At 39.3% G+C, this 14,402-nt stretch overlaps 1 protein-coding gene across 7 annotated transcripts in view; it reads left to right on the top strand.

Moving 5' to 3' along the window:
* The window catches only part of OSBPL8 (oxysterol binding protein like 8), a 157,190-nt gene that overhangs the window by 35,221 nt on the left and 107,567 nt on the right, over positions 1-14,402 (top strand). The gene's annotated exons all lie outside the window — the stretch shown is intronic.

Below are 14,402 nucleotides of genomic sequence, written 5' to 3'. Positions count from 1 at the left end.
GGGGTGGGGATGGGGGAGGGTCCCTCAGCCCGGCCTGCACCCTCTGACAGTCCGGGAGTCCTCAGGGGATGTCTAAGCTGCAGTCTGGCCTCCCTCTGGGAGAGGCGAACTGCAGGCCGATCAGGATCAGGGGACAGCGCCACCCCCATCACCCTGTTGAGGCTACCACCTGGCCTTTCTCTGTGGGATCGGCTGGCGCTGCCCTCATCACCCCCCTGCAGCTTCCACCCAACCTTTCTCTGCAGGATCGGCCTGGCGCCACCCCCATCACCCTGTCACCACTGGCCTTTCTCTGCAGGATTGGACCAGCGCCACCCCCATCACCCCGCTGCAGCCTCCACCCAATCTTTCTCTGCGGGATTGACCCAGCGCCGCCCCCATCACCCCACCACGGCCTTGCTGGTGGCCTCCCTCTGTGGGAGGCAACCAGGTGGGCCCCCCAATTGCCCCTCCGCCATGGCTGGTCGCCATGCCCCTCCCCCCCCATTGCTGTTTCCTCCCTCTGCCTTCTGGCAAGCGCCTTGGCTGGCCTGGCATAGCTTGCTTGCTGGCCCTGCCCCCTGCCGGCTGGTTGTTCTGCCGTTCAAACACTTATGATAGTATAGGGTGAAATGTTACAGGGGGTGGTGTTGGATAGTAGTGATGTAGACAAGGATGAACAGGCTGCTCTAAGGCAATTCTCTATTGGTGTCTGTGTTTCTGCACTTGCTGTACTTTGTTCTGGACTATCTTTTCAAGGATGTTTGTATAGGGAATAGCCTTGGAAGACAGATAGTGTCTTCCTCCCAAGGAAAGAGCAAGTTTGATTACAGCTCATTATAAAAAAGGGGGCGATCCCTAAGCTTAGAGTGCTGTATTGCAACCCATTGCTTCTATATGGATGCATCGGGGCCTGTACACATGGCTGCTTTTAAGATTCTCTCTGTCTTTGACCATTTGCATTTTAATTATGATGTGTCTTGGTTTGGGCCTCTTTTGGTTCATCTTGTTTGGGACTCTGCACTATCTGGACTCATATGTCTCTGTCCTTCACCAGGTTAGGAAAGTTTTCTGTTATTTTTTTTAAATAGGTTTTCAATTTATCGCTCTTTCTCTTCTTCTTTTGGCACCCTTATGATGTGAATGAATATTGGTAAGCTTGACGTTGTCCTAGAGCAGTGGTTCTCAACCTGTGGGTCGAGACCCCTTTGGGGGTCGAACGACCCTTTCACAGGGATTGCCTAAGACCATCGGAAAACACATATATAATTACATAGTTTTTGTGATTAATCACTATGCTTTAATTATGTTCAATTTGTAACAATGAAATTGGGGGTCACCACAACATGAGGAACTGTATTAAAGGGTCGTGGCATTAGGAAGGTTGAGAACCACTGTCCTAGAGGATCATTATACTATCCTTGTTTTTTTGGATTTTTTTTTTCTTTTTGCTATCCTGATTGGGTGTTTTTTTTCCCTTATATTCCAAATTGCTGATTTGATTCTCAGCTTCATCTACTCTACTGTTGATTCCCTGTAAGTTATTCTTTATTTCAGTTAGTATATCCTTAATTTCTGACTGGTCCTTTTTTATGATGTTGATGTTCTCACTAAGTTCATTGAGCATTCTTATAATCAATGTTTTGAATTCTGCATCTAGCAGATTGCATGTCTCCATTTTGTTTAGTTCTTTGTCTGAAATTCTGTTCTGTTCTCTCATTTGGGACATGTTTCTTTGTCTCTTTATTTTGGCAGCCTCTGTGTGTTTCTTTCTATATATTAGGTAGAACTGCTGTGTCTCCCATGCTTGGTAGAGTGGCCTAATTAGTAGGTGTTCTGTAGGGTCCAATGGCACAAGCCTCTCCAATCACTAAGCTGGCACTCAAGCTGCACCCTCCTTCCGTGTGGTCTGTGTACACCCTCCTCTTGTAGTTGAGCCTTGGTTGCTGTTGGCACATCAGTGGGAGGTATTTATCCCCAGGCTCATCAGCTTCAAGGACTGGCTGCAATACCAACCACTTTGGAGGATCAGCTGTGCAGGGGCCCCCACTCCACAGGGCAGGACTTATTTCAGTAGGGCTCTGGTGTCAGCTGCGTTTGCCCCTTGAGTGTGTCACTTATGGGGATGGTTGGGTGGTGATGCTTTGACATGGTTTAAAGCTCTCCACTTGTGCTGGCTCTGGGGCCTCCTGGGAGGTGCAGGCCAAGGTCAGCTGCTGCCTCTGTTTTGCCTGGGGTCACCTAGCATGAGCTACAAAGTGATCTGCAGGTGGCTGCTACTTGTGCTGGGTTTGGAGATACCCAAGCGAACCTAAGGCCACCTGCTGTGACCCTAAGAACAGCAGGTCAAGGCATGCTGAGGCTATATGCTGCTTGTTTTAGAGATTTTAGGAAAATCTGAAGCATGAACCAAGACCGGCCATTTGTATGGAAAAGGCCTGGAAACAGCTTGGGTAGACCTGAAAGTTGGGAGGGGTGGGGCCTCAGGGATTCTCCAGGATGGGGTGAACACTGTGAGCCACATTAATGGTGTCTCAGATATGTTGCCCACGTGCTGGCTCTGTAGGGAGAAGGCTCATCAAATGAACAATGGCCTCTTCCAGGACTTCTGTCTGGGAGAAAGCTGTCCATCCCCACCCCCAGCTCTTGCTCTGATACCAGACTATTCAGTTTCTCCTCATATCTCTATTGTCTTTCAAACTGCTTCCCCCGTGGTGGAGCTCAGAGGGAGTAAGTCCTTGTACAGTCCCTTTAAGAGGAATTGCATGGGACGCCATCAGACCTCCATCTCCCTCAGCCTCAATCCCTGTTGGTTTTTACAGCTGGAAGTTATGGGGACTTCTTTTCCTTGCACTGGAATCCTGGGATAGGGGACCTGGTGTGGGCCTGGGACCCCTCACTTCTTAGGGGGGACTTCCACAGCCAAAATAGCCCTGCCAGTTTTTATCTGCCACACATGAGTGTGGGACCAGCACGTTCTGCATCTCCATTCCTCCTACTAGTCTCAATGTGGCTTCTTCTTTAATTCCCTAGTTGTAGGATTACCATTCAGCCAGATTTCAGGCAGTTCTGAAGGATGGTTGTTCTGTAGTTCAGTTGTAATTTTCATGTGGTTGTGGGAGAAGGCAAGTACCCATTTACTTGTGCCACCATCTTGCTGGAAGTTGCCACATACCACTTTTTAAAAGGCAGAAGATTTATATAATCTGAAGAGAAATCAGAGTATCACACACCACTTTTTAATACACTTATTTTGGTAGGCGAAACATTAGTTTTGTTATTTATACTCCTTTGCAGTCACAGCATATTTGTATAATAAGGAACTCAGTTTTTGGCTACTGTGAAAACCCAAGATGTGTTTTATGAACATTTAAGGATATTATCATTCACATCATATTAAGTGCTGATTTAGTGGTTTATTTGGACCCTGATGTTGGATTATTAAAGTATAAGAAATGCTTTTAGGAAGAAAATATCAGATAAGTAGTAAAGTGATGTTTTAAAAAAAATTTTTTTTTGCTCATTCTATGCAACAAATTATTCTTTTGAGAACTTTTTTGTTCTATAGTAGAGGAATGTCAATATTTTACACTTCTTAATTGCTTCTTTTCCTTATTACTTTTTTGGACTAAGAGAAGCAGCTACTAATTGGACTCTTACCCAGTGGTTATTTTCTTTTAAAATTGTCTAAATTGAGTAGCATGTTTAAAATTTGAATGATCAAATTCAGAATACAGAGTTCGGTGAAATAGGACTGATCTCATATTTGGGTATTTTTTTCTCTCCTCTTCTTTTATCCGCTCACACCTCCTTCCCCATTATCTCATTATCACCAATGCAATGTACAGTGCTACGGGAAAAACAGAAGAATATAGGAAAGGCTTCCCGCCTTAGGGCTTATGCATATTCTCTACTTGGAATGTGTTTCTTGCCATTCTTTGTTTAGCTAGCTACCACTCATTCTTTAGGTCTCAACTTAAAACATCACTTAATATGAGAAGCTTCCCATGACCTCATGGATTTCATATGAGGTGATAGACCATGTGTATTTTGTGCAGTTTGGTTCTCCACAAGGTAGTGGAATGCTTGTCACATATCAGGAACTTATTAATTGGTATAAAAATGTCATCATGGAGCTTTGGATCTAAATGACAGAGGCAGATGGATAAACTAATTAAGAAGTACAGTGTACTCAGTTTAATACTAGAAGGAGTTTGAGTTCACAGAGAAGGAAACAACTCTGCACAAGAGGAGAACTGGAGTCATTTGCTCTTCTGTTCCTTTTTAGAACTAGTATGATATTAGTATCTATTTTTCAAGTTAATTCATTAATTTAAAAACATTTGGAATATTTATTCATGCCCAAAAGTTCATAATAAAGCTTTCCAAAACAATTAAATTATCCATATTTTGTTTCTTGTAGCCTTTTGTTTAAAGTTGTTTTCTCTGACATGTTTTACAAGATGGTGTGTGGGAGGTAAGTGAGAGGGAAAACTGTGATTCTTGTTTCTGGTAGTTTTTATTAAAATAATACGCTCTTGTATGTCATTTTTCTTTTTTAGGTTCTTGAAGCCAGATATTTGAAATTTACCATTGTCATCTATCTGAGCAACTATAACTTGTCTTTGTTGTATATACAATTATAAAGATATTAATTATTCTTAAAACAGTTTAAGTGTCATGTGATGGAAGAATATAAATGAATACATTAGTAAGTAGATAATATTTATGTTTAATATTTTTCATAGATAGCTGGTAATGTACTATTTACTTATCCTTATAATTAAAAATTCATCTATATTATGTAATTAGTATAAAATATTTTAAAGACCTCATCTGAAAATTTAAGATTACAGTGATCTCCAGAAACATCTAGAGAGCATGAAAATGATTATTTTATTCATCTCTAAGCTTTATTTTTTTTTCTGTTTCCTGCTTTTATGTTGTCACCTTAGTTTTTCCTTTCTGCAATAGAATTCAGTATGAAGATCCATATTATCTTCTTTATTTTTATTTATTTATTATTTATTGTCTAAAGTTTTACATATGTCTCCCTCCACCCACCCCCAGTTCGTTCCCCCCTCCCTCCACCCCCAACCATTCACACCCCGGGCAAGCCCCCACCGCCCCAGTGTCTGTGTCCAGACACTGCATACATGTCCTTTGGTTGCTCTCTAACCCCCTGCCCTTCCCCAGCCATTTGTCTCTGGATCTATTCTTGTTCACCAAATTGCGTTGATCATTATATCCCACATATGAGTGAGATCATGTGATATTTATCTTTCTCTGACTGGCTTATTTTGCTTAGCATAATGCTGTCCAGTTCCATACATGCTATTGCAAATGGTAAAAGTTCCTTCTTTTTTATAGTGGTATAGTATTCCATTGTGTAGATGTACCACATTTTATAATCCACCTGCTGATGGGCACTTATGTTGTTTCCAAATCTTAGCTATTATAAATTGTGCTGCTATGAACATAGGGGTGCATATATCCTTTCTGACTGGTGTTTCTGGTTTCTTGGGATATAGTCCTAGAAGTGGGATTACTGGGTCAAATGGGAGTTCTATTTTTAACTTTTTGAGGAAACTCCATACTGTCTTTCACAGTGGCTGCACCAGTCTGCATTCCTACTGGCAGTGCACAAGGGTTCCTTTTTCTCCACATCCTTGCCAGCACTTGTTTGTTGATTTGTTGATGATAGCCATTCTGACAGGCGTGAGATGGTATCTCATTGTCCTTTTCATTTGCATCTCTTGGATGATTAGTGACTGAGCATCTTTGCATAAATCTCTCGACCTTCTGTGTGTCCTCTTTCTGTATGTGCTAAATAGAAAAGTGTCTATTTAAGTCCTTTGCCCGTTTTTTGATTGGATCGTTTATCTTCCTTTTGTTAGGTTGTATGAGTTCTCTGTAAATTTTGGAGATTAAACCCTTATCTGAAAAATCATTGGCAAATATGTTCTCCCAGGCAATGGGCTTTCTTGTTGTTTTGTTGATGGTTTCTTTTGCTGTGCAGAAGCTTTTTATTTTGATGTGGTCCCATTTGTTTATTTTCTCCTTAGTCTCCATTGCCCTAGGAGCTGTGTCCATAAAGATAATGCTACGAATATGTCTGCAATTTTGCTGCCATTGGAGTCTTGTAGGATTTTTATGGTTTCCCATATTACATTTAAGTCCTTTAGCCATTTTGATATTGTTTTTGTGTATGGTGTCAGTTCATGATCTAGTTTCATTTTTTTTGCATGTGTTCAAATTTCCCAGCACCATTTATTGAAGAGACTGTCTTGACTCCATTGTATGCTCTTGCCTCCTTTGTCAAATATTAATTGAGCATAATGGGTCTATTTCTGGGTTCTCTGTTCTGTTCCATTGGTCTATATGTCTGTTCTTGTGCCAGTACCAGGCAGTTTTGAGAACCGTGGCTTGGTAATATAGCTTGATATCTGGTATTGTGATTCCTCCAACTTTGTTCTTCTTCCTCAGGATTGCTATGGCTATTCAGGGTCTTTTTTTTATTGTAGAGTTTGTTCTAGATCTTTGAAATATGTCGTTGGTATTTTAATGAGGATTGCATTGAATCTGTAGATTGATTTGGGTAGTATGAACATTTTAATGATGTTGATTCTACCAATCCATGAACACGGTATGTTCTTCCATTTGTTTTTGTCTTTATCTCTTTATTCAATGTCCTGTAGTTTTCCAAGTACAGCTTTTTTTTACCTCCTTAGCTAAGTTTATTTCTAGGTATCTTAATTTTTTTGGTGCAGTGGTAAATGGGATTGTTTTTTTCGTTTCTCATTCTGTGAGTTCATTATTGGTGTATAATAAGGCCATAGATTTCTGGGTGTTAATATTGTATCCTGCTACATTGCCGAATTAATTTATTACGTCTAGTAGTGTTTTGATGGAATCTTTGGGGTTTTCTATGTATAGTATCATGTCATCTGCGAATAAGGACAGTTTTACTTCTTTTCTAATTTGTATGCCTTTTATTCATTCTTCTTGTCTAATTGCAATGGCTACTACTTCCAGTACTATATCGAACAGGAGTGGTGAAAGTGGGCATCCTTGTTCCCGTTCTTAGGGGAAATGAGTTTAGTTTTTGCCCATTGAGTATGATGTTGCTGTAGGTTTGTCATATAGGCTTTTATTATGTTGAGGTATGATCCCTCTATTCCCATTTTGCTGAGAGTTTTTATCTAGAAAGGGTGTTGGATTTTGTCAAATGCTTTTTCTGCATCGATTGATATGATTATGTGACTTTTGTCTCTCGGTTTGTTTATGTGATGTATCACATTTATTGATTTGCAGATATTATACCATTCTTGCATCCCCGGAATAAATCCCACTTGGTCATGGTGTATGGTCTTTCTAATGTAATGCTGAATTCGATTTGCTAGAATTTTGTTGAGGATTTTAGCATCTATATTCATCAAGGATATTGGCCTGTAGTTCTCCTTTTTTGTGGTGTCTTTATCTGGTTTTGGAATTAGGGTAATGCTGGCTTCACAGATAGAGCTTGGAAGTGTTCCTTCCTCTTGAATTTTTTGGAATAGTCTGAGGAAGATAGGTTTTAGTTCTTTGAATGCTTGGTAGAACTCCCCTGTAAAGCCATCTGGACCAGGGCTTTATTGTGATGGAAGATTTATGATCACTGCTTCAATTTCTTCGGCAGTTATAGGCCTATTCAGGTGTTTTGATTCTTCTTGATTGAGTTTTAGGAGCTTGTATTTTTCTAAGAATATGTCCGTTTTGTCTAGGTTGTCCATTTTGTTGGAATAGAGTTTTTCATAGTATTTTTTCATAATCCTTTGTATTTCGTGGGATTGGTTGTTACTTCACCTCTTCCATTTCTTTTTTTTTTTAATTAAATCTTTATTGTTCAGATTATTACAGTTGTTCCTCTCCCCCCCCCCCCCCACAGCTCCCCTCCACCTGGTCCCCCCCCCCCCCTCTGCCTTTACACGCCCCCCCCCCCCCCGTCCTCATTCATAGGTGTAGGATTTTTTCCAGATTCTTCCTGCACCCCCACACCCCTTTCACCCTGAGAATTGTCAGTCCACTCCCTTTCTGTGCCCCTGATTCTATTATATTCACCAGTTTATTCTGTTCATCAGATTATTTATTCACTTGATTTTTAGATTCACTTGTTGATAGATGCGTATTTGTTGTTCATAATTTGTATCTTTACCTTTTTCTTCTTCCTCTTCTTAAAGGATACCTTTCAGCATTTCATACAATACTGGTTTGGTGGTGATGAACTCCTTTAGCTTTTTCTTATCCGTGAAGCTCTTTATCTGACCTTCAATTCTGAATGATAGCTTTGCTGGGTAAAGTAATCTTGATTGTAGGTTCTTGCTATTCATCACTTTGAATATTTCTTGCCACTCCCTTCTGGCCTACGTAGTTTCTATTGAGAAATCAGCTGACAGTCGTATGGGTACTCCCTTGTAGGTAACTAACTGTTTTTCTCTTGCTGCTTTTAAGATTCTCTCTTTGTCTTTAGCCCTTGGCATTTTAATTAAGATGTGTCTTGGTGTGGTCCTCTTTGGATTCCTTTTGTTTGGGGTTCTCTGCGCTTCCTGGACTTGGAAGTCTATTTCTTTCACCAGGTAGCGGAAGTTTTCTGTCATTATTTCTTCAGATAGGTTTTCAATATCTTGCTCTCTCTTCTTCTGGCACCCCATAATTCCGATGTTGGTACGCTTGATGTTGTCCCAGAGGCTCCTCACACTATCTTCATATTTTCGGATTCTTTTTCTTTTTGTTTTTCCGGTTGGGTGTTTTTGCTTCTTCGTATTTCAGATCTTTGACTTGATTCTTGCGATCCTCTAGTCTGCTGTTGGATCTCTGTATAATATTCTTTATTTCAGTCAGTGTATGCTTAATTTCTAGTTGGTCATTTTTCATATCCTTGAGGGTCTCACTAGATTTATCGAGGATCTCACTAAATTTATCGGCGGTTTCTAGAAAATTCTTGAAAAACCTTATAACCGTGGTTTTGAACTCTATATCCAGTAGTTTGCTTTCCTCCATTTCTGTCATTTGTGACCTGTTTCTTTGTCTCCGCATTTTTTATGCTTCCCTGTGTTGGTAGAGTGGCTTTGTGTGCTAGGTGTCCTATAGGGCCCAGTGGCTCAGCCTCCCCAATTACCTGAGGTGGACACTCTTGGTGCACCCCTTTGTGGGCTTTGTGCACAGTTTTGTTGTAATTAAGTCTTGATTGTTGTAGGTATCACTGAGAGGAATTGACCTCCAGGCCAGTTGGCTGTGAGAATCAGCTGTGTCTATAGTGGGAGAACTTCTGTGCTGGAGACACCCTTCTGGGGCAAGACTTGCTTCAGTGGGGCTTTGGTGCTAACTGAGTCTGCCCCCTGAGTGTGTTCCTTATGGATCTGAGGAGTTGTAATCTGGATGGTCCCACTCTGACCACTGGGTACACTGGCTCTTGGATCTCTAAGGAGGTGCTAATTTAGCCTCTGCCTGAGGCTACCCAGTAGGAGGTACGGAGAGATCTGCAGATTCCTCTTCTTTGTTTGGGGTTTGGAGGTGCCCAGATGAGACCCAGCTGTGAAGCAATGCAAGCTGCTGTGGGGCCTTGGGCCTTCTTTTGAAAGTTCTGGGTCTCTCTGACCCAGCTGCAGTTTGTTAGGTAATTTTCAGATTGCAAAGGGCCAGGCCTTTCATATGCAAAAGCCTCTACGCACAGCTTGGTTGGGGTGGGGTCTCAGGGGATCAACAGGGTGGAGCAAGCAGCTATAGCTGCTCTTTAGTCCTACCCTAAGAGGCCCCACGTCTCAGTGTCCCGGTAATCGCTGCAAGCACCTCTGAGAGAAAGCCGCCCTCGAGTTCTGCCCGATGCCAGACAGTCCAGTTTCTCCCTGTATGAGTCTGGGTCCCCAGAGACTTGCCCAGAACTGGAGTTCAGAGCAGTCGGGAGCTTGAGACTCCCTCTCGATTGAAAAAGACAACCGTGTCCTCAGTTGCCAGCCCTTTTATGCGTGCCCCTCCGTACCTCTGCACTTTTACTTCTGCACCTTCTCTGAATCTCAGTGTGCTTTTCTCTTTCCTTCTAGTTATAGAATTTCCACTCAGTCATCCTTCCTGTGGTTCTGGATGATGTCCGTTTTGTCTTTTAGTTGTGTTTTTGAAGTGGTTGTGCGAGGCAGCAATTTCCGGTGTTTACCTATGCCACCATCTTGGTTTCTCCTGGATCTATCCTCTTTCATTTCTGATTTTGCTTATTTGGGTCCTCTCTCTTTGCTTCTTGGTGAGCCTGGCTAGAGGTTCATCAGTCTTGTTTATCCTTTCAAAAGAACCAGCTCTTGGTTTTGTTGATCTTTTGTATTTTTGTTTGTTTGTTTGTTTCTATGTTATTTATTTCCACTCTGATCTTAATTTCCTTCCTTCTGCTTATGCTGGGCTTTTCTTGTTGCTCTCTTTCTAACTCTTTGAGTTGTAGGGTTAGATAATTTATTAAAAGATTTTCTTGTTTTTTGAGGTAGACATGTAGAGCTATGAACTTCCCTCTCAAGACTGCTTTCAGTGTGTCCCATAGATTTTGCATTGTTGTGTTTTCATTGTCGTTTGTTGCCATGATGCTTTTTATTCATACCCACATGCTCCAGGGAAATCTAGGTAAGTGGAGTCATCTAGATTCCCCTGCCTTGCCTCTTTTCACCTTTATATCTTTAGGTCACTTACTGTGCCCTTTCCCTCTTCTAATAGTTGGGTTGATTAGTTCAGTCTACTTCTGTCTACCTGATTAATGTTTCTCATCCATTGCCCTGAAATTGAATAGCTACATGGAATAACGTGCCTTGCATATTTCTATCCCACTTCCCCTTTGCTCATCAGTGTCCAGCTTTTTGCCTTCCTCCTGGTCTTTCATTATTATCAACATCATCATTGTTGTTACTATTTGTAGAGTGGAGAGAATCTTATCATAATTAATAGGTGCCAAAATATTAAATATTAGCACACTCTGGGAAGCATGTGTACTATACTGTTTTGTAATAATTTTGATGAAAGCCATTTGGGTAGATAGACTGCTTTAATAAAACAAATATGCTAGTTCCTGAAAAGCAAGCTAGCACCAAAATCTTACTCATAAACACTGTGAAAGAAAAATTTTTTCTTTCACAGTGTTTATGAGTAAGATTTTGGTGCTAGCTTGCTTTTCAGGAACTGGCATAGTTATATAGTTAATTTCTCACTATATTATTCTTTCCTTTAGAATTTGACTTAGTATAAATTAGTTCGACTAGCTTAACCAAGTTCTTATTTGCAATCTAATTTTTTTGTAAAGTTGGCAGTGAGATTAAGATTATTTAATTCAGTTTTCAGTGATAAGATGTTATAGTTTAGAAGTGCGGTGTGTTCATTGATAATACTCTTACTTTTGAGCATTTTTGTTACATCAGTATTTAACAAAACAAACAAACAAACAAAAAACTCCTGGGGCATCCTGTGAGATAGGAAGCCATAAACTAATCATATAGAGGCAGCCATTATCCAATACAGCAACATAAGGTTGTTAGGTTTAAACAGCATGGGTTAAGCATGTTGGCCTTGCTTAGTAGAGGCTCCTTCCTTTTTTCTGTGACTGAAATAACAATCTGTGTCCAAAATAGAGAAGAGAATAATTTTTATAAAAATTGCTTTCTCTACAAACTTTGTAAGTTTAAGTGCAGATAGTGGGGCACCAGTTCCTAAACAATTGCTAGAGTACTGGTAACAAAAAAAACAAAACAAAAGAGGGAATAGTCATCTTTAAACTTTGAATTCAACTAGTAATTATGTTTAAATTAGGATGCAGGCCTAGTTTTAGCTTGGCAATTGGGAAAAACAAGTCTTTAGGATTGTGATACACTGTACTCTTTTACAAAAAGTGTATTTAACATTCTTTTTGGTTATAGAAGTAATGTTCAGTGTTTTAAAAATTAAAATGGCAGAAAAGACTGCCTTTCTTCTCTTCAAGCCAACTCCCTAGAACCAAGTGCCATTAAGTTTGTTTTTAATTACTGTTTTAACTTAAAAACAGACTTTTCTATTCTCATATTTATTATCGCTTAAACATCTTTGACTTTCACCTCTGAATGATGGGGAAATTAGCATGCTTATACTGTATTTTAAGCATCCAATCACCCACCCTCTCCTTCTAGGATTTCTTGTTACGTATTTTTAGTTTTAGTCTTTGGCGTCAAAGAAAATACTAAAAAGTTGTTTCTTGACATATTAGTAGTGTCTCTCTATCTTCACTCCCTTTTATCATAGGTGAGGAATTTAGGGTACCTGTCCTTAATTTGGTCTTTTCTTTCCTCTCTCAGCTCTCTTTTAAAATTAGTCATGCTATAATTTCATTTTTACTTTGTGTTTGTGTTTCTTTGCTTTTTATATAAAGCAGTTCTCTCTTTACATAATTATATATAGTCATTTGAAATTTGAAAACCAAAAATTGTGATTCATTCATTCATTCTATAAATATTGATCCTTTAATACTGAAGTATGTCTGGGTTCTGAACTTGCTCCTCTGTTCTCACTACACAGATTCCCAGGAGATCTCCTTCGGTCTCACAATTTTAAATTTCATCTATATGCTGACTCCCAGTTCACATTTCTAGCCTGACTTCTCCTCCTCAAGCCTCCCATCTGCATATCCAACTGCTTCCTTGATATTTCTACTCAGATGTCTAATTGATATCTCGAAGTGTCTATGTCCAAAAGGAGGTCCTGATATTCATCCCTTTCTCTCTCCAACTCTTCCCACAAAGTACTCCATATCTATTAATGGCAATTTCTTTCTTCTATTTGTTCAGGGCCAAAACCCTTTAAGTTTCTGCTCTCCCAACTCTTTTAAAATTCACATCTACATCTGGTTCATTGACAAATGTTTTCTGACTTATATTCAAGGTATTTAAAGAATTTGACACTATTCTCCACATCCCCTGCTACTATTCTGGTACAAGCTTCCATTGCTTGGATTATAGCAATAGCTATATAATTTTTGTGTCATCTGCTATTTTGGATTATTTTATTTATTCATATAGCTAACTGAGTTGACAGAATTAATTCAGTGCAACAAGTGTTTATTAAATGTCTACCATGAACTAGTGCTGGATAGTCAGATCATTAAACACTGTGTCCTTGAAGAGAATTGGATCATGAGAACAAATAATTACAATGCGTTGTAATACATAGAGTGAGGAAGTGTATGTAAGATTCATAAGTTAAAAGTCAGCATGGCTTGGGCATATATTGGTTATATCGAAGAAACCAAATGATATCCCTTAAAGCCCAATTAAAAAGTATTTTCAGCCTGGCCAGTGTGGCTCAGTGGTTGAGCATTGACCCATGATCCAGGAGATCATGGTTCCATTCCCTGTCAGGGCACATATCGGGTTGCGGGCTTGATCTCCAGTAGGTGGCATGCAGGAGGCAGCTGGTTGATGATTCTCTCTCATCATTGATGTTCCTGTCTCTCCCTCTCCGCTCCTCTCTCTGAAATCAATAAAAATATATTTTAAAGAAATATATTTTCCCCAGCATTTATATGTCAGTACAGACTTTTATACTTGCAGAAAAAAAGAAGTGTTTTTGGAACTCCAAGAAATGACAAGAAGTCTACTGATTTGTTGAGTTTTGTTATGTTAGCTGTTTTAAGGAAGAATTATTAGAGAGGTTATTAGAGACTTCTAAATACATGTAGTTACTATAGGAGATCTGCTTGGAGTTTTTGTTAGTTTAAACGTACAAAAGAAAAAGACCTGTGGTGAAGATACTCTTTCTAAGACTTTCAAAATAAAAATAAGTACAAAAGTAATACAAGTTCATTATAAAAATTTAAAAATATAGAAACACACAGAGTATTTTACGTTCTATCATTTGCTTTTCCACCTCATGTGTCATGGTCTTCTTTACAGTTTAGTATGTCTAGAGCTATATCATTTTTTAAAATGTATGATATTTCATTTTATGTCTGTAATCTAGTTTAAGCAAACTCCGCTGATGGACATTGTTTCCAGTTTTTTCATCATATCTATTACTTTGTTGGATGTGTTTATTTATATATCTTTATGCATTTGTAGAAGTATATATATGAAATAATCCCTAGCTTTGAAATTGTTGGATGGAATCATTTGTATTTTAAGTTGTCCTTAAAAAAAAAGTTATGATGTATATTCTTATCACAAAAATATATGAGAATACCTGTTTTCCTACATGTTCACCAATGTTGGATATTAGCACATTCTTTAGTTTTTGCTAGTGTAATAACGAAAAAACTGATATCTAATATTATTTCATTAATTAAAAGAAGATTTAAATATCTTTTCAAATTTTGAACAGTCTCATGTCTTTAACCCTGTTCTTGCTATTTCTCCTCACTTGGAATATGTTCTTCTAACATTTTTCTCTGAACC

Source organism: Myotis lucifugus, unplaced genomic scaffold, assembly GCF_000147115.1.
Source record: "Myotis lucifugus unplaced genomic scaffold, Myoluc2.0 scaffold_9, whole genome shotgun sequence".
In the NCBI taxonomy this organism is placed as follows: Eukaryota; Metazoa; Chordata; class Mammalia; order Chiroptera; family Vespertilionidae; genus Myotis; species Myotis lucifugus.
Note: the sequence above shows the minus strand (reverse complement) of the source record. Positions and strands in the feature narration are given on the sequence as shown.